This window comes from Misgurnus anguillicaudatus, chromosome 20 (genome assembly GCF_027580225.2).
Source record: "Misgurnus anguillicaudatus chromosome 20, ASM2758022v2, whole genome shotgun sequence".
Lineage (NCBI taxonomy): Eukaryota > Metazoa > Chordata > Actinopteri > Cypriniformes > Cobitidae > Misgurnus > Misgurnus anguillicaudatus.
Window position 1 is genome coordinate 2481316 of NC_073356.2, and position 20742 is coordinate 2502057.

Sequence of the window (20742 nt, forward strand, 5' to 3'; positions counted from 1 at the left end):
AGCTGATTCTATAGAGGATTTACATATATAAAGATACTATATTATAACATTTTATGTGAATTATATATATTCTCCGCACCGGAGTATAAGCCGCATCATTCAAAAATGTGTCATTAAGACAAAATAACATATATAAGTTGCAGTGGACTATACGCCGCATTTATTTAGAAAATTATTTCACCAAATCCAAGCCGAAGAACAGACATTTAATCTGTATATTTACCAGACGAATTATGTGAATGCTTTGTTCTGGACAAGCTAACTATTGCGACATAAGTAAGACATGAGTTTACAAGATGGGTTTTGTGAATGCTTTGTTATAGACATATGTCTTTAGTTTAGACTTAAATTGATTGACTGTGTCTGATTCTCGAACATTGTTAGGTAAATTATTCTAGGGAAAAGCACTAATCATTTCAAAGCACTATTTAGCACTAAATGTCTATTCTTGTGTGACCCTGTCTGTAAAAGTCTAACCTAAGTCACTGTTTTCGACATAAACTCATCCTACATAATGTAAAGAGCATTCTGTATAAATATCATCTTAAAGCTGTAGTCTACGATGTTGAAAATCGGTCGAGAAAGCCTGAGACGGTTGGGAAGTTTTAAAAAACTCATCCCGCCCTCCACACATACACCCCTCCCACCAGGAATCGACCTGAGCAACGTCACTCAGTCAAACTGTGATCACCGGTAATAAACATCGGAACAGAGATTTACAGAGATTTACAGAGATTTAGCTAAAAGCAGTGAACACATAAAGCCTTGAAGGAATGAACACTTACAATCATGACTGATTGACGTTATTTACTTTCACAACAACATTTGGCATACGTTTCCCCTCCTGAGCCTTGTTTTCCCTAGGCAAAAGTGCTACCTAGCGCACATTAATTGCACAATAATTATTAGTTAATATTGCTAAGGTTTTGAGTAATTGTTATAGCAGCGCATTTTGTTCAAATTCCGATCGGCTCGAACAGAAACCTATTGAAATATATTCAAGCACTTCAAGAAATATAATTACTTTGACCCGTGATAGGCGATGCTAAATTATGTTTTATTAACGTAGTTCGGGAGGAGCACGTCAAATAAACCACTTAAGTACTTCCAGCTGTCTATAATCAGTAATCAACAAATCCTCTAGTACCACCAGCTGTCCTCAATCAGTAATCATCATATCTACCCAATCAGCACAAAGGCAAGCCATATATAAGTCACAGTTTAACTCTCCAAAGATCATCTGCAGTCTTCAGAATTTCTCCACCACCCCATTTCCGAGCTCAGAGCCCTCTCCCCAGACAGCACGCCAAATATGTTTACTAATTTTAATCTATACAACTTATTTGTAAATGTGAACTCGTGAAACGGCTAACATTCCAACATGAGCACGTTGTCAGACTGATAAAAAGATATTTATGTAACACCTCACACCATAAAAGTATAAATAAATGCTAACCTGCTCAACAAAAAGTCAGCCGTGTCAGCGCTGGTTTTCAGTCACAAATCTCCCTGAAGCTTCCTCCAACGGTCAATGACGGACCCTATATTAATGTGCACCATGGGATACGCTCTCTTCAATGTCTTGTTTGGGGCATAAAAAAGATTTTTCAATCAAATCCTTATATCACTTATCAAACCTTGGTCTGTCTTGAATATGTGGGTAACATTATTTGCTTCAAGTCTTTTTTAATCGATTGGTCAGCCTGACCTAAATTCAACATGGCCACCCGTTTTGCAGGACAGTCAGATTTTGTGGTAAATAAATGAATATTAATCTTACTTTTCTTCTTTAAAAAAAATATTAATACTGCTAATATTAATTGTGAACATTGTCTTAAGGTGCTAAAGAAGAAAATTCGGTTATATGTTGTTTATATTGTTTTTTAGCACATTTTGAAATATACGTATCCCCTGAGATATATTGCCTGGTTAGGGTATAAAAAAGGGATTAACCACAATATTGCCTATCTTTGTATTTTGAGTTGAAAAATGTAATAAATGATCAAATTTGAAGGTTAAACTGATATTCGTATATTTAGATGACTGCATCTTAACTGGATATTTTCTTTCCCGGCTTCACAACAGCTAATTTTATGGTATAAGGAATGATAGGAAATATAAGTTATAGAGCCGATACCAATGAATTCTTCAGATTTTGAGAAAAGTGATGAATATAAATTTTTTGTGACAGTGCAGCGGTGTATTAGAACCAAGAAATTTAGGTAATTTTCCAAATGCCAGGCATGCATTCCTCTAAATTGCAGCCAATAAGAGGCCTCTGCATGAAACACATATAGACACATATAGTTCACATTGAGGGGTAGTTCAGGTAGAATGCAAAATTAATAAATTCTTAAATAATTTACCAAACTATAATTATTTAAAAAATATATTTTTTGCAGGTGGAGCAGAAAAAGTACCAACGAAGCCAATGAAGACAATCAAAAACTGCTTAGTCTTAGTTATACCTACTTACATTTAGTTGGGTTATTTACATGCAATATTATTAGTAAACCTGTTGCTTACACTGTTTAAAATGGATGAAAAAATATGTTTGGCATGTTTTAGAGCAAGAGAGGAAGTCAGAATCACACAATTTTTGCTGCAAATAAAAAATTAATTGTGATGACTTAATCCTTTTTTATACCTTAATAGGGCAATGTATTCTGGGAGATACAACTCATAAAATCCTGAATATATCAAATTTTTAAAAAATTCCAATGAATCTGTCACAGGCCGGAGCGGACTCAGATGCTATGGAGTCACGCCCCTTCCCAGTTTCCACCTCTAGGAGGTTCCAAAGCCACCCCAATAACCAGACACACAGAGTAGGAAAGTATAATTAAAACAAACTTTATTAAATTACTTAAAATAGTGTTCAGGGAAGGGGAAAGGGGAAGTTTAAAACTGTTTCCTTCTATCCTCCAGATAGGCTTTCTCGTGGGGAGAGGGGGACGGGGTTCCTCCAATATGGATTCTTGATCTCGTGGCGCCTTCCGCTTTCCTGGAGGCAGAATTAAAAAGAGAGATGCAGTCAACACTCCGTGCGATAGAGATCGACTACCTTGACTTCACACTTCGAGGGTGCCCAGGGGTGGATACATCCACTGTGGTCTGTTGTACAACTGACACTCTTCTCTCTTTCTTTCTTTAGGTGGCCTGCTGGGGCTCCGACTGTGCGCTTCTCCAGTGACGGGGGTGATCCGACGGAGCGGCTCTTTGCTGGAACCAACGGTAAGTATTTCACGGATGACCGTAGCTTTTACTTCCTTCCTCGGGCTGGGAGCTGTAAGCAGAGGTAAGGGTTTACACAGGTGCCCGTAACTTTAACTTTTCTTCTCAGGCTTGGAACTGTAAGCAGAGGTAAGGGTTCAAACAGGTAACTGCAACTTTAACTTTCTTCTCAGGTTTGAAGCTGTAAACAGAGGTAAGAGTTTACACAGGTAACTGCAACTTTAACTCCCTTCCCAGACTTGGAACTGTAAGCAGAGGTAAGGGTTCACACCGGTAACTGCAACTTTAACTTTCTTCTCAGGTTTGGAGCTGTAAGCAGAGGTAAGGGTTCACACAGGTAACTACAACTTTAACTTTCTTCCTCTTATGCACAACGGTTGGTTTAAACCACTTTTACACTGGGGCAGTGGACTTACGGGGTGAGGTTCCACACAGCAGGCATTTGGTTTGACGGGCCTCCAGAAGGGCCGGGTTAGCACACGGCCCACCTAAGGCTCACTGTCGGTCGAAGGGATGGCCAATGTACTCGTGTGGAGCCGAACGCTTCCCTTACTCCTCCTCCACGTATGGTTCCAGAGATGCTGAGCAGGGGCGAACTTTCGAAGAGGCTCCACACACACAAGAGTGGTTAAAGCACACAGCAAAATCACAGGCACCCTTCGTCCAAAGATGACAACTACCAGATGGTCTACTCACTCTAGTTCGTAGGTATACTTTACCACTGCCCTTCTTCACAGTCAGAGAGGATCCATCACTTTACACTCAGGAGGTCCAATAAATATCTGCCTTAAGCCCACGCTCCTCTAGCCCCAACGGCTGTTCTCTCCTCACGACTCCTCTGGTTTGTAGTGGCTCCTATCGACACAAGCACAGCACTGCTCTGCAAGCTTAAGTGTACACACACACACACACACACTAAATAAAGGCAATGACTCACCCACAGCACTCCTCACACTTTTCGTGACTAAGGACGGAGCCAAAACTTGACCCGGGTTCGTCGTGTGGCTTGGTGTAGTTCTTAACGGAGGGGGAAAAAGTGCCTAAGGGATGAACGCCGAACCTCCTGTGTTTACTCTTAATTGTACTTCTCGGCTCGCCCACGCTCCTCTCCACTGTGGGGCCGCAAATCTGCGTGTTAAAATTCACAGCACACTTCAGGAAATATACCCTCTTCAATAGCACTGGCTATGATATACAATGTTACTCACGTGCATGCACCAATACTCCACGACACAGTGGCCTCCCAGTACTATTTCCCGGCTCACACACGCTTCTCTCCACAGTGGGGCCGCACACTGAGTAGTAAACTCACAACACACGTCAGGTAAAGAAATCTCCTCAATACTTTATAAACACATCTGGATACTCACCATATAGATGACACTCTGTTACTCTGCTTTCCCGTTTAGCTTACCCACTGCTATAACTCGTCTTCGACAAGGCCTTTAGTGAAGACTCTTCAATGTGACTGCTCCAACAACGTCAACACATGACCGCACATCCACATCACAACGGTAAGTATTCGTTTTGTACTCAGCCCAGTCGATCGTATCTTTGATTTGTCCTGCACTCAGTGACTGGCGAACTCTGTTTCTTCTAAGAAGATTTTCCTCAAGCCTTCACTAGACCAGTTTCCGTGGTTGCACACAATGCAGCGATCCAGACGAAATACAGCACAACAACAGCACACTAACAGCACCCCAACAGCCCTTACTTGCATTTTGAGGGCTCCTTTTATACTCCCTCTCTTCCTTTCCTTAGCCAATCTCCAACCGCTGCGTTGATTGTACACACCTGTGTCTAGTTTAGCCTGATTTGCCTCTCGGAACACACCCGGAAGTTCCTGTGTTTGCGGTAAATCGTCCGGGCGGAAATTATCTTCGGGCCGGACAGCTTACATTGGTCAACTTCTCTGCCGCTTTACACCCAATAGAGTGAATGGATTGTTTTTTCATTATTTTTTTTCTATATATTGTTAGGATTTTACTGTAGAACCATAACCAGCATCTAAACAAGGTTATTAACAATGAACAATCTTTGAAATCGTAGACCATAGCTTTAATATAATTGAGATGATGTCATATTTGTCATAATTGAGTAAGATTATGACAAAGATTGGCTTCATTTTCTTTGTGGTGTGATTCAGGAGATGTGATCACTGCAGGGTGGTGACTAATAAGGGAACTTCACAGGGAGAGGAGCTGGTGAGGAGATGCTTGTGACAATAACAAACCCTGTGGATAGGAAGGAAATCTCCAGAGCTGATGCCACCGTGATTCACAGATCTGAAATCAACGAGAAGATTTAATGACTCTACCTAATCAATACTGTCTGAAGAGTGATACACAGCATCCATGATTGTTTAAAACAGGTAAGATTTGTGTATGCTATTGACCAGATGTTACAAGTACTGCATAGAAATTATCTCTTTAAATTACATCTAGGAGTAGAGGTTTGCTGTACTGAAAGTCAATTTAATTCATATAAGCAATATGATAAGCATTGACATTTTATTAAGAAGCAAAGATATAAACAGTTCATTCACGTTGAGGGTAATTGGCTAATTTACAAAGCAAAGTAGCATGCAAAGACCACTTCTGATCCTGGATGCCTTTTATTCATTTCTAAATCATTCCTTTGCGTTTATTGACATCGGCCAATGACTGATCAATATACAACATCAACAACATGTTTACAAAATTTTGAAAAAGCTTTCACTGCCACTGTACACTGAAACTTTTAACCGTGTGACTTTGTATAGCACAATTCTGGATATTCAGTGTGAAAGTGGATGAATTACATCTAATGAAATAATAAAAAAAATGGATGTGTCCCTGAAATTGATGCCACTGAAATGAATTATGAAAATGCATCTATTTTGCTTTGAATTTGTCCCGGACATGGTTGATATCTTTTGTGGCTTGCTCATAGATTGTCTGTTTGCAGTTTTCTCATGAAAAGCACTTGAGCTTGACCAACATGCATTTCTAACAGCCTAATTAAGGTCTCCTTAAGAGAACAAATATATGTTTTGGCACAAAACATATGTGGTGGCTTAAAGGAGCATTTCACCCATAGAAACATTCATCTTTCTTGAAAGTGCGTCATATTTGTAGTCGAAATGTAACATACATTTCGAATTTGGTGCCTATTTGAACGAGAAAAGGGGTGTTTGTAGTCTCACTCCCTCAACAAAGATTTAGCACTTCCTTCTTTCAATGATGCAAAATGATGATTTTTGCATCATTGAAAGAAGGAAGTGCAACACTGAAATCTGTATTTCTCCTGTCTCAGCGGCAACTGAGGAAATGATGCACGACCATTCAAAAACATGACTGGGGTTCTAACTATACAAATATTAATTCAAATGGGTGAAGTGTCCCTTTCAGAGCTTACTAAGTTTTAAATGCCGTTTACACAACAACAGCACAACAGGTTTTAAAGTGCAAGAGTGTAAAAATGTGATCTATTCAGTGGAAATGAGAAAAACACAAATCTGTGTAAACATTACACACAGGTTTACAGGCATGTGTGTGTACTTAATAACCATAACAACAATGGTGGAATGCATTTGTGCTACTTAACGCTTTCCCTGACATTGACAAGTTATCTCGTCAATTTGAGAAAACATTTCCCTGCCGATGATGCTTTTTACTGTAATCTGTAATTCAGCTATTATTCACTTACCCAATAAAATAAACTGAAGCAAAAACCAACTTAACTCATTTTAAATTTTGTGTATGTTTTAATATTCATTATATGTTTTAGTATTTTTGAAGAAACCTACCCTTATTAAAGAGGTTATAAAAAGAGAACAAATAAAGATAAAATGAAACGTTTTGTTTGTTTGTTTGTTTGAAAGCAGAGGGTCTGTTCTTTTATTTGATATATTTGTATGTTTATATATTTATAGAAGAAATTTTTCACCCTGACCGCCTACTCCTCATTTTTTCCAGAGCAAAAATGATCAAGCATCAAGGGGGTCAAAGGGTCTCAAATTCGGCACGACCTCAGGTCGGGGCCCTGAGTTCCGTGGCTCTAGATGCTTGACAGCGTTAGGTGGGAAATTGGTGCTCCAGAACTCAAGTGTCAATGGTCCCAGGGTGTCAAAATTCAGAACAGTGGCAGTCCAGTAGTGCCCGATTTGACATCCAAAATTTCAGTTTTCTATGTTCTTCTCAAGTACGATTTTTTGTGTTTGAGGTAGATTCACAAATCCGATCGAAAGACAGTTGAAGAGTGTCTTGAGGCCTTTGTGAGTAAGAGGCCTGCCTAAGAGATTACTGTGTAAAACTTTTTTTTGCCTCATTCCCAGGGATCATCTGCCCCCTCGATATGACCTCCAACATCCACAAACTGCCTATTTTTAATGTAATAAGTTGTATTTGTACGGTGCAATATCTCACCTATGGAATGTCCTAGAAAGCCAGAAACACCACTCCTGTCTACGTCTTGGCATCCTCTAGCTACGGTGTGAATTTAAGAAGATCAGAGAAAGTCAAAAAATAAAGTTTCTGCTATACTCCTGAAACTTTGGATTCTGAAAGATGGTGATTAGACTTAGACAGGAGTAGCATTTTTGGACATTTCAGAGCTGAGATATAGCCCTGTTCACCTACAACTTTTTCCATTTAAAAATAGGTGGTTTATGTACAATGTTTTTGGGGATAAAATTCAGTCTATTGTACTCAGCAGGTTTTACTGATTACTCTAAATGTTTTATGGCTCAAAATTTACACAGAAACTTAAAGTCTTAAACAGTATTTGTCACAGAGTGACTTGTAAGGGCGGAACCGAAAGTAGGGGAGAGAAGTTCCGCCCGGACCTAGATGCTCAAACACCCATCACTTCCGGAAACCCCGGGCAACCAAAAACCGAGTGATATCGGCTAGTTGTGAGGATTCTCCAAAAGGAGAGAGGGAGAGAACCCAGGCGCAGGGGTAGATGAACTCAAAGACTTTATTTTAGACAAGGCACACAAAACAAAAGACCCATGAGGGGGTAAAACAAAACTATGACTAAAATAAACAAGACTTTAATAAACAAAAACTGGAACTAGACTTGGATATTACAATAGAAATAGAACCATAAACTTGACAAATACTCTTGACTTCAAATAACACAGGTAGGTATAGGTTTGAACAAAACAAATCAGCACAGGACAGCAAACACAAGGGCATTAAATAAGGGGGCAAATCAGGAGGGGAACAGGTGACATGCATCAAACAATAATGTGATAATAAACGAGGAAACAAGGGGGAGGGGGTCAGGAGACGAGACAGAAAGCACATGGCTTGAATAAACAAAGCCAGTGCTTTCACACAAAACATGGGCCTGTCATGATCCTGTCTCAAGACTAATAATAATACAAGGACAAGAGGGCAGAATCATGACAGGACCCCCCCTTAAGGAACGCCTCCAGGCGTTCCTCAGGGGAACACTAGACACGTGACACGACAGACTGACAAACAGACACAAACAACAAAACATGACAAATAACAATAACAGCAAAATAACAATAACAGCAAACAAGAACTGACAATGACAGGGTTGGGATGACACAACAAAAACAACAAACAAGGGAGGGGTGGTGGGGAAACAAAAAAAGTTCATGGGAGGAGGTCCAGGCAGGGTGGAGATGGGTATGTCAGGAGACTTTGAGCGGGACGGTGCAGGACATGAATGAGGGCGAGGAGTCCGGGCAGGTTTAATAGACCCTTTGCAAACACGTGACCTAGACCACGTGACGACGCCATGCTGGACGGCAAAATCACTGACGCACTAGGTTGATTAGTAATAGACGAGCAGGATTTTTTATTAGTTTTAAACAGTTTAAATATATATTACACGAAAATACATGGCTTCTTATATTAAGGAAGTTGTTGTGCCGTTATCGGTCGAGGTAGGGCATTTGGTAGGTCCTCACAAAAAGCGCTATTTAGAGAAGTTAGAGATAGCGGGACTGGATACCGACCCTTACCTTCTTCCTCCTTCAATTTTCACGGACCTCATTAAACGCCGACTTCAGCCCGCATGATTTGTACCACTATGTGGTAAACGGGATATCCCCATACACTGGTGCTGATCTTAAGGCTTTCAAAAGTCTGCAGAGCTGCCAAATTCTGAGTTCAGCTTGGAGTGAGATTTTTTATTTTAGAAATTAAATTGAAATAAAAGCTTTTACTGAGTTTAAATGCCTGAGATTAGAGTCTTTACTATTATTTTATACACTTCTATTATGCTTTCCTTCTGATAAAAGTGCCAAAAAAGTTCAGTTAAAATCTAATGAATAGGCTACTGGTCTCTGTAAAATGTATAACTGTAGATAACAGCAGCTTTGATTCAGTTTATCCACTGAGAAAGAGAAGCGTAAAGTGATGATTTGTGATAGAGGGACTGTCACAATCAAATAAACCAAATGAGTAGTTAATATTAAACTAAAGCAACAGATAATGTGTATGTCAAGACCATATAATTATATTTCGTATATATTATTGTTTATAGATGTCAAATATCAATTGACTTTTTTCTCTTTTATTAAAACCTGTCACCGCAAACATCACGCAGGCTTGTAATGCTTGCAAACATGCACACGCGAGTGATGGTTGATTAAAATAGCTGTTTTCTGAGGGTATCTGCGTGCGTGGAATCCGGGCAGGTCTCTGCTTTTCATCCAGACCTTGAAGCTTTGTGTGTTCGACTGGTACGGAGCTGACTGATCGGCGTATGACATCAGAGTAACGCGAGAGCAAAGGTAAAGGCGGACCCTTTTGTAACATTTCGACTTGCTCTCGCGGTACTCTGATGTCCTCGCTGCCGAACTTCCTGCGAAGCGCCACATAAAGTAAAATGCTCTTTGACTCTTTGCAGCAAAGCACCAGCAACATGAGAAGGTGGCACGCAAAAGACAGTGAAGGTACGCTAAAATATAAAAGTGTCAGTACTGCGAGCACTGGTTTAGCTACTTACATCGTGAAAATGGATGTGTGGCGTGAGAATGGGGTCAATTGCGTGGGTCTCACGGTGAATGCGTAAGCTGGCAGCTATGAAATTTATGGTGTCACTGCAGCATTAAACAATAACATTCATGTAAAAATAATGTATTTATGCCACTTTTCTGTAATGGTAGTTGCATCATAGCAACACGAAATAACCATTTAATGACCCTAACGAACACAAACACGTACTTGTTCGGCTTGCCGTCCGTCTACAACATAGCACTTCCGCCGTCCATCATGGCGTCCATAATTCGCGCGAGTAGAGCGTGACGTCACGTGCAAGGGGTCTATAGGGGATGTGGGACTGACAGGCTTTGCAGAGGACACACAAGGAGCAGTTCCAGGGGGGACAAACTGAGGTAGGACAGGTCCGGGCACAACAGGGGAAACAAACCAGGGCTACTAAGGGAGGAGACAGAGTCCAGGGATGACAAGGAGACAGGGGACCGAGCAGACGAATAGGGTGACAAGGGTACATAGGAGGCAACAGATGAAACTGGCGAGACAGCTGACACTGCGGCAGGCAGCGGGGGTGAGACCAGAGCTGGGACAGGGGGCGCTTCTGCTGGCTGAGGCGTAAAGGCAAGAGGCGCTGCAGCAGACTGTGGTGCAGAAGCAGGGGGTTCAGCAGCGGGCTGAGGTGCAAAGGCAGGGGGTTCAGCAGTGGGCTGAGGTGCAAAGGCAGGTGGTTCAACAGCGGGCTGGGGGTCTGACACAGCACCATGAGGAGACAGAGAAGGAGTACAGGTAGTCTTCTTCCTTTTCTTTTCTCTTTGGGCGAGGAGCTGAGGCCGTGGCAGGTGAGGTGGGCACCACGGTGGTAGCGGCGGCTATGTGGAGGACCCCTCAGGTGTAGACTCCCAAGATGCCCTTCGCCCTTGCTTCTGAGGAAGGCAGACAGGTGGGATAAGGCTCTCGGGAGCCGATTTGGAGAGAGCTGGGTCCTTCAGGGCCACTATAGCCATAACACGGGATGGGAGGAAGCCGAGCGGGCTGGTCAGCTTTGGTTGGGCCTCTGGGATCGTGGTTCATCAAATAATTAACCATGTCAGGAAAACCCAGGGACCTCAGCATCCTTTGCTTAGAAGAGTCAAGGGGCTCATCGAGGCAGCTGTTGAATAGCAGCTTAAGCTCAGGCTCGCCAAAGCCGGAGCCCTTAGCTGACCTCAAAAAGTCCATGGTAAAGTCATTGATGTCAGCCCCCTTCTGGTGGAGGCCGAACAATACATGAGCCTGGTGGGCTCTGCGGGCAGCCAGGGCTGTGTCCATCCTGGCCTGCTGGGTTCTTAGTCTTTATCTGGGCGGAATGCCCAGTAGAGCCTATGGGAAACACTGTATTTACTGCGCTATACTGCAGAGGGGGAGAAAAAAATCTATCGATTTGACCTACCAACTCAATTTTAAAATCAAATCGAGTTTTTTCCCAGCCCTATGCTCTAGCTGAAGCTACTTACCGCGAACACGCTCTCGTACGCTCCATGCGAAGACCCAGTTCCCTGTAAGCCAAGCCAAAAATCTACTCAGTTCTGGATACTTACCTGTACCCCTAGGTATCAGTGCTGGCTGTATAGGATCCGTTTGGAAGTTTCAGTGGATTGAGACAAACACCACCTGTGGATAGTCCAGGCACCCCGTAAGCTGGGTTCTGGGAAGTAGACACCCGGATATAAGGTACTCACCTCCGCTCCACCTGTCACTCACCGTGTTTCTTCTTTTGCCTTCAGGAGGAGAGAAGGGCGCCATGACCAGTCAAGCCTAAAAGAGAGGACTCAGAGTTGGCTGGGAACATCAGTTAAAGCCCCGTGAAGAAAGAGGATTTTCCCCTGAGATCACTTACCCAAAGAGTCCCCGTGGCAACGTCCAGTCTTACAGGCCCAATACTCTCCGGCCTGAGAGTTGATTTTAGATTTCCCCTCCCCTTCCCCACCTACCTGATTTTAATTAAATTAATAAAGTTTGTTTTAAGTTACTTTGCTCTTGTGTGTCTGGTTATTGGGGTGTTCTTGGGACCTCCTCGAGGTGGAAGTTAGGGAGGAGCGAGACTCACGACATCTGTGGTCCGCTCCGACCTGTGACATATTCTAATCACAGCTTATGAAAGTTACAAATTGGACATTATTAGCAACATCATCCCAATCATAGCTTATATGTGTTGCAAATGGTAATGATAAACTACAAATATTTCAAGTACAAAATCGTATCCCATGTGGGATGTAGGCAGTCATGTAGGCAGTCATGGGCATGGATAGGCATTCCAAGCATGATTGTATGAGACCATGGGAAGCCGGGATGTTTAGGCCTTCCGTGGGAGCGGTAAGCTGCCATCCGGCATCAGCGGCATCCGGAAAACAGCTGTCTGGGACCCATTGTTTAGGTGCTCCCGACACCCCTCTCCGAAAGTGGTTCCCTAAAGTGGGTTATGTTTTTGACAGCATTGTGGTGTGTACGTGAAATTTTTCAGTAGCACCAAAGAAAACCTTTACTACATCATAGTGGTGTAGACATAGCCTAAATGTTTACCCACATTTTAAAAAGACAGAGGGTACCACCCCTGCTGAAAAAAACAGCATCAAACCAGCATGGGAATTATGCTGGTTTATGCTGGTTTGATGATGGTTTAGCTGGTGGTCACCAGCATACCAGCACCAAAACACAACATATGCTGGTCTTACTGGTATGACCAGCATGGGATGCTGGTGCTAATGTTGGTTTGTTGCTGGTTTAGCTGGTGCTAATGCCGGTGCTGATGCTGGTTTAGCTGGTGTTCACTAGCAAATCAGCACCAAAACACAACATATGGTGGTCTTGCTGGTATGCTGTTTTTTTCAGCAGGGACGCAGTGCATCGACTATATGTAGCAAAATTCATCTCTACACTGTGATATTCATGCGAGGGCCAAACTCCTCATATTTCCCACAGAGATGTTAGAGAGCTCTGTAATGTTTCTGCATTTGTGATTCTACACTTGAAGAGATACATGAAGGTTTAGACATTATTGTGTTTCGGGTTGGCAAAATGCAAAGTGGAAGAGGAGAATGGATGAATCAAAAACACAGAGTGATTGGGTATTCTGTCTGATGTTTAGGTGTTGAATATGGTGGGTGAGCATTCCCTGCAGCAATACATTGAGATTCAGAGAGTCTTATCAAAGCCTGGTATTACATAAGACACACTACACTACAGTATATGCCCTATAGGGGCCATAGACCCAAGTCTTAAAACAAAGTTTCACATTTTGACAAGCACTGCATTTATATTATGTATACTTTATGTAATTGAACAAAACATCTAAACGCACTTGGGGGACACTGTAATCCAAACTTACAAGCAATGCCTTTGAGGTTTACAATTGAACTGTTTGTGTGATCCCTGGTAATCCAACCCTTAACCATTGTGATGTTAATGAAATGGTCTAAAAAAATGAAAGGACTACAGAAACATGTGCCACATCTCTAAAATAAGATATTAATTTGAGATGAAATTATGCAACACTAGTCTCTAGTAGATGAGAACACATACGGCACTGAACACATATGTATGTTTAACCTCCTAAGCTTTGGTTTGTCTTTTTTCCATTTTGGGGTTAGGAAGAACCAATAAATATAATAACTAAATATTTTTCTTTGAACATAAGACAGTGTAATTGTTCATGTTTAAGTATAACAGGTTCCAATTACACAGAATTAAGTATTATGGTGCAAACAACAAAACAATGTGATGTCCACGTATGTGCACATCCAAGTCTTAGGAGGTTAAGCTTGATTTTTTAAATAATTAACTTCGGGGCCATGTCTCACCAAAGAAAAAACATCTAAAGTCTAAAGAATTCTATAAATATAATTAAAGCTATTTTTAAAGTTACAGAAGTGATTTTCCTTTTGTCTTCTGTTGTTTAATTAACATAATGACACAAACATAAGCTGATTTATGAGGGTACTGTACTTTAGGACCGGATAAGCATAGATCCATATAATGACACACACATCTGATTTCTTTTAACTGACTGTTTTAAGAAAATAATAATTGCCAGAACTGTGGTATTTTCAGATAATTTTGTGTTTATGTGTCCCGTCAAGCACAGAGAGATGCTTGCTTTTTGAAATGCACGTCTAATGAGTGTGTGTCTATTTGAGTATGTGTGTGCATCTGTGCACAAAGAAATCAGCTCACTTTAACATCTTGCAGTCACATTGTTTAAAATTGATTGAGTGTTAACATTTGCATTAGAAACAATGTGCGAGTAAAATAATAAGAAACTTTAATTATAATAAAATAAAAAACAGAATGACGAGCAGAATGATACATAACATTAACGAGAACGTACAACAATGAATACACAGAGTGAGCTTAAGTAGTGAGGATGAGTGGCGGTGCCAAAAGAACTAAGGCATGAAATAAATGTACTTTGAATGTGTAAAACTGAGTATAATGTGGATTTATTACTAGTAATGAACTAATCGAGGTAATTAGTTCAATAATTATCTGTCATTTCATGTTTAAATGATAATAATTGTTTTCGTTCACATGTTCATTTCTAATCATAAACTTACAAGACAAGCATACAAGTTCAAATGCGTTTATTTATTTGTGAAGAGAACCGATGAACCGAGACCGTGCATAACTTTACATGTTCAACATCACATGAAGCAAATCAATGAATGCTTTTTTCTCACAGTGACAGCGGAGGCGATAAAACATGCAAACTTTGTGCTGAACAGGCAAATATGAACAAATCAAATAACAAAATACTATTGCGATTAAAATATCATCAAATGTGTAAAAATCTGAATTGAATTAAACTCATGACATTGTGTATCTAAACCATTTTGTGTAATAAACGCATGAAGGCAGATAAATGCAGACTATTGTTATTAGATTTTGCGTCTTTACCTCAGATAGACAACGTCTTGTTACAGTTTTACTTTTATTCTGGATTTTGTGCTTGGGTTAACCCAATCTGACCCACATGCACGCACACACACGCACACACACAGAGTAAAGTTGCCTGATCACAGACCAGTACGTTGCAACAAAGTTATAAAAAGCCACGGAAAATACCAGATTATCTGAGCATTATGTCCACGCAAAAGCAGCTCAAATGCACCACAAATTAGTCTCTCACGCGGACTTTGAAACAGCAAACAGGGACAACAATAAAAGGCAAGACTTACATAGCATCCAGCTAACGTTAACTCCGTTTGCCATAGGTGCTGGAAAAGCACATGATGTAAGCTCGACCGTGATCACTTTCTGCTACTCAATCTGGTTCAATCTTTTATTTATTCTTCAACTGAACGCCTTTGTAAGGGGTGATTTTGTAAGAATAAAATCACTTTTTTTCATCTCAAGATATTTCACTTGCTTCCAGTCATATGGCAATCTGCAACATGGTTATAAGACTCGGAGAACGATCCAATCACATAAGGTCAAAGACATAAAAACAATATTGATTCGCTTACAACATAAGTGGGAGGTTTTGGGGGGGACAGTCCTGCGCCCCATGGCGAATCTGAAACCAGCCAATTAGAGCTCAGCCTCAAGTCACATGCTTTTGTCACAGGTCGGAGCGGACCATCAATGTTGTGAGCCACGCCCCTTCCCAGTTTCCACCTCGAGGAGGTCCCAAGAGCACCCCAATGACCAGACACACGAGAGAGTAAGTATCAATTTAAAACAAACTTTATTAAATATTTAAAATGAAGAAAGGGCAGGGGAAAGGGGACAGTAAAACTATAACTCTCCGGGCCAGGGAGAGCGGGGTTTCCAGAGTCGACTAGACTCTCACCGGGACAGGGAGGGCAAGTCGCTCTGCTCTTTTTCCAGTTCGTGTCCGTCCGTGGCTTGCAGTGGGTATTCCTAATCGAGCTCCTCTTTTTTTCCTCAGCCGTTGCAGTCCAATTCCTCCACTCCTGGCCCTGGACGGAAGGGATGCACACAGGTAAGTATGAAGGTAAGTATGGGAGGGAGAGCGAGTACCTGGGTTTATCTCATCCAGCAGATGCGTATCCTGCGATTGTACATTGAGGCGTCCAATGAATCTGCGGGGTCTCAGGGGGTCGACCTGGAACGGCCCAAAAAACACACAGGTGAGTATTTGGCTGTTAAGAAGAGTGCAAGGGGTCCAGCGTTCCTTCTCCAGACGTCGAGAAAATTCTACAGGTAAGTATAGAAAGTCATCCACTGAGTACACCGCTTCAACCAATAAAGCACGGGAACCAGGCAAGTACACTGAACTCGTAGCGTGGAGGCTTGGCAAGGGGCAAATACACTGGGCTCGTAGCTTGGATGTACAGGTGGGTCTCAAGGGGCACATGCACGGAGCTCTTAGCTTGGAGGTACAGGTAAGTGTAAAGGGGCAAAGCACTGGGCTCGTACCTTGGAGGTACAGGTAAGTATAAAGGGGCAATGCACTGGGCTCGTAGCTTGGATGTACAGGTAAGTGAAAAGGGGCAATACACTGGGCTCGTAGCTTGGATGTACAGGCAAGTGTCAAGGGGTAAATGCACTGGGCTTGTAACTTGGATACACAAGTAAGTGAAAAGGGGCAATGCACTGGGCTCGTAGCTTGGAGGTACAGGTAAGTGTTAAAGGGGAAATACACTGGGCTTGTAGCTTGGATGTACAGGCAAGTGTCAAGGGGTAAATGCACTGGGCTTGTAACTTGGATACACAAGTAAGTGAAAAGGGACAATGCACTGGGCTCGTAGCTTGGAGGTACAGGTAAGTGTAAAAGGGGCCAATACACTGGCTTACAACCTTTAATGTACAGGGGGGGTGTATTGGGCAGATACACTGGGCTCGTAGCATTGAATGTTCAGGTGGGTATAAAGGGGCAGCTACACTGAACTCGTGGCTTTTAATGTACAGGAGGGTATGTTGGGTGGACACACTGGGCTCGTGGCGTTGAAAGCTCGGGAAAATGTAGAGGAGAAGCAACTTCAACCTTATGGAGGTGACTCACCAACCTGGAGACAGCAGGGGTACAACTTTAAGTTCCACACCTTCAACAGTGAGAGAGGACGTAGATTCACACACACACACACACACACACAGTGAATCCTCCTTATTGGGACAGATTCCTGGCGGACACACTTAGATGGGGGCTCCTGACACGTCGTAACACAGTCCCTCGTCGATACAGAGCCCTTGGCTCGATACTAAGGATCGGCAGTAACACACACAGGGCTTTATAAGCGATGGAATACTTCAGTGAGCAATTAAATGTCAATACATCACCACTGGGCTGCACCAAGGAATAAGTGGAAGTACAAGGAAGGCTGCTGCATGTAGGGCCTACCACGGCCTCAGGTAAGATCCCTCGTAGTGATATTCCAGAATGGAGCGCTACACCAAAGGTGTATGTTGTAAATTGGCCTTTCGCTTCCCTCTTCTCTCTCCCAGAACGTGACCAGAGATCTAGACAGGGGCGGGCATCTAAAACACTCACAGCGTGTAATCACACACAATACAGCACATCCACTTCTCCACACAGTAGTTAATCTGATTTCTATGCCTTCAGTACTTCACACAGTACTCACAGTAAACCTCCTCTTCTTACAGAGTTCACAGCACCAACAGATGGAAGGATAGATTATAGCTCGCCGTCTGGGTATGTATAAAGGTAGCTGTCATCCAACGGCACCAGCTCACTCTTTTTCATCCAGAGCTTCCTCTTCGACCTAAGGGGCGAGTGCTGACAACATTTACACACCACTGCACTCAAACCTTCAAGTGTAAACACAGCAATGACAAGACTCACCCACAGCAATCCACACACTCACAGTGACTTAAGGCCACACCGCCACAGGGGCTGGGAGTAGGCCCGGGATGGCAGACAGAAAGGCTGACTCGAAGGATGGCTAGATAGGTGTCACCCCGCAAATGTAATCCACACTGCTGTTCCTTATCGAGTCGTGCCGGCACACACCGCCTATACAAACATGCAAGAGCTGTAGCAATGCGTACTCACAGGTTCGTCGGTCCACGACTATTTCCTTCTCCTTATCCTCCCCAACGCATCCTTAGATGACGCTGACGATCAATACAGGAGACTGGAGAACAAGCAGTGCATGTAAACATAGTTGCAATGAAGCTTCTAGAATCAATTCTGCTTCTTAATTATATTGAACTCACTACTCCTTTAATTCCTCTTTGTGTGTGCTACCAAATCCACAATATCCTTTGTACGTCACGCCCCCCTAAAGGAGCACTGGAGGATGGGATGATGATGATAGCTGGCAGGTAATGATTATTGGCAATGGCAATCAGGTAAGGAAAAGTGGTGGATTATGGGAAACGGAGTCCAAGGGGAGATGACTGGAAAACAAAAGGAAACAGACAGGCAAACAGAACAGGACTTTAACAGCCAGTGCCACTCTGTGCCCGGTTGCATGAAACTCCCCAAGTGAGGGTTTCCCTGAGGGAGAAAAAATCCCTGAGGTAAGGGATTTATTTAAGAGCGTTGCAACAAAGGTCTTAACTGTCACCCTTACCTAAGTGTTTATACTATTTTACGGCAGTCTATGCCAAAACACAGCAGTGGAGACGCGGTTGCTGTAGTTACAAAATCTCACAGCGGTAACAAATCAACGCACGCAGCTCAACAGACGGTGGATTTGTGTACAATGAAACATCGCAAATAACAGACTGTAAAGTGCCGCATGTATAAAACCTCAAAGTAATTCAAACTGGAAACACTTTAGATTGACGGACGATCAAACCGCTATTCTCCTAATAAATACGCATCACTTTTCTCTAGGGATTATTTCGATCGTCAGAAATGCGCGTTGGTACTTCATTTTCTTAAATAACCATAAAATCAGCCATCGCGTGTGAAGTTAAGGGACCTGTTATAGTCCCTTAAGTTTTTAAGGGAAAATTGGACTTAAGGACTTTGTTGCAACGCATAGCAGAACTTAAGGTAATACTTTAGCATTTAAGGGTAAATACTTATCGACAGCCTTAAGGTTCACTTAAGGGTTTTTCTTGCAACCCATTTTTTATTAAGGTCACCCTTAACCTTATATTTAAGGGATTTCTTAGCTTAAGGACTTTCATGCAACCGGGCACTGGCCCTAATGTAGCCTCGCCACTGTATGGTGTGCTGCTCAAATATCAATCCATAACAGATCCAAGATTTATTCATCTTAGACAATGTGAAGCTGCAGAAGCACAAAGCTTCTGTGGACCTTTGTCAAATTATCAAGTTAGTAATGTTTTTAGAGTTCATGCCTGTAACAGTGCTCAGCTGTCTGTGCAGCAGCCATAAGCTGCATGCTGATATCAGCCTGCGGCCTGTCTGAGGCTCTTTTCTTCTTACACAGATGTTTTCCTGGACTGTGTGGGAGTCTGTGAATGATGTGAAGTGAATGTGGCTGTGATTAATATAACACAAACAAAAGAACAGCAGGACAGTGAAAACACTGAGATAAAATGTTTGACTTTGTGTAAACTGCAAACTAAAAGAAAATTGCCTCCACTAATTCTAAAGAATTTATAGCATTGAATAGGCATTCGGCTGGGTGTTTTGAGCAGTTTGCAATGGCCGCTTGTCAACACTGCCCCTAACACCAGATGATGCCATTGATTTACTACATCTCATCCTTTGGCTTAATTCCTGGAGAAGAAAGCTGATTGAGTGTCTGCATTCAGAGGCTCCTCCACCAATTTGAGGTATCGTACTGTAAGTAGTAATAGTATAGATTGTGCTGCATCAACACATGTTGTCAACTGTAAAGTGTAGTACTAAAGGAACTTGAGCTTGGTGATAGAGTAGCGAGTGAGAGAGAGAGAGAGAGAGAGAGAGAGAGAGAGAGAGAGAGAGAGAGAGAGAGAGAGAGAGAGAGAGAGAGAGAGAGGCTGTCAGCTGTGCACTGTTGCTACATCAATTCAATAAGTGCCTGAAACCATAAAACAATGTATGCCTAACAATAAGACTTGTGCTATCCCAAATGAACATTTTCTTAATTAGATGTTTCTCTTTCAGGAGATCTCAGTTGTGGTTCAATCTGGATTGTTATCATCTGTATTTGGGTGAATTTGATGAGAAATGTTCATATTCACAATAAATAGTTAAAATTAAAATTAAATTGAACAAAAATTAAATATTATGTCAATTAATATTAAAATCTTCAATATTGACTTTTGATAGCACACTTGACAAATCTGAGCTCCGTTTGTGTCGTTGTTGTTCAGATTTACATTTTTGGGATAATTCAAATTTCTGTGAAATAAATGCTCAATTATTGATTATTAAGTTGGCCTTCAATTAAAAATTGTCATTTAAGGAATAATTTTTTTGAGAGTAAAATTTATCTTTATTCAACAGTTTTCAATCATCTTTTGACATTTACCTTCATTTATCTGTACCCAGCAAGCAATTTTGCGTTTAAAAGATCTACTAGTCGTCCCAACACAGCCCAGATGTTTAAGCTAAAACAAGGCAAAATTTAGCTGTCTCTGAAAATGTTCTAGGTGTCTAACCATAGCCCAAAAATAAATAAATACAATA

At 41.8% G+C, this 20742-nt stretch overlaps 2 long non-coding RNA genes across 2 annotated transcripts; both read right to left on the bottom strand.

Annotated features, from left to right (window-relative positions):
* Nucleotides 1-2837: 2837 nt before the first annotated feature.
* Nucleotides 2838-4767, bottom strand: LOC141351364 (uncharacterized). The gene is made up of 3 exons (XR_012359600.1): nt 4443-4767; nt 3651-4362; nt 2838-3543 (listed from the first exon to the last, which is right to left on the bottom strand). It is a non-coding gene; the product is annotated as an uncharacterized lncRNA (long non-coding RNA).
* A 132-nt stretch (nt 4768-4899) lies between these two features.
* LOC129454509 (uncharacterized) lies at nt 4900-19295 on the bottom strand. Its single transcript, XR_012359601.1, has 3 exons — nt 18366-19295; nt 18202-18283; nt 4900-5519 (listed from the first exon to the last, which is right to left on the bottom strand). It is a non-coding gene; the product is annotated as an uncharacterized lncRNA (long non-coding RNA).
* Nucleotides 19296-20742: the final 1447 nt, after the last annotated feature.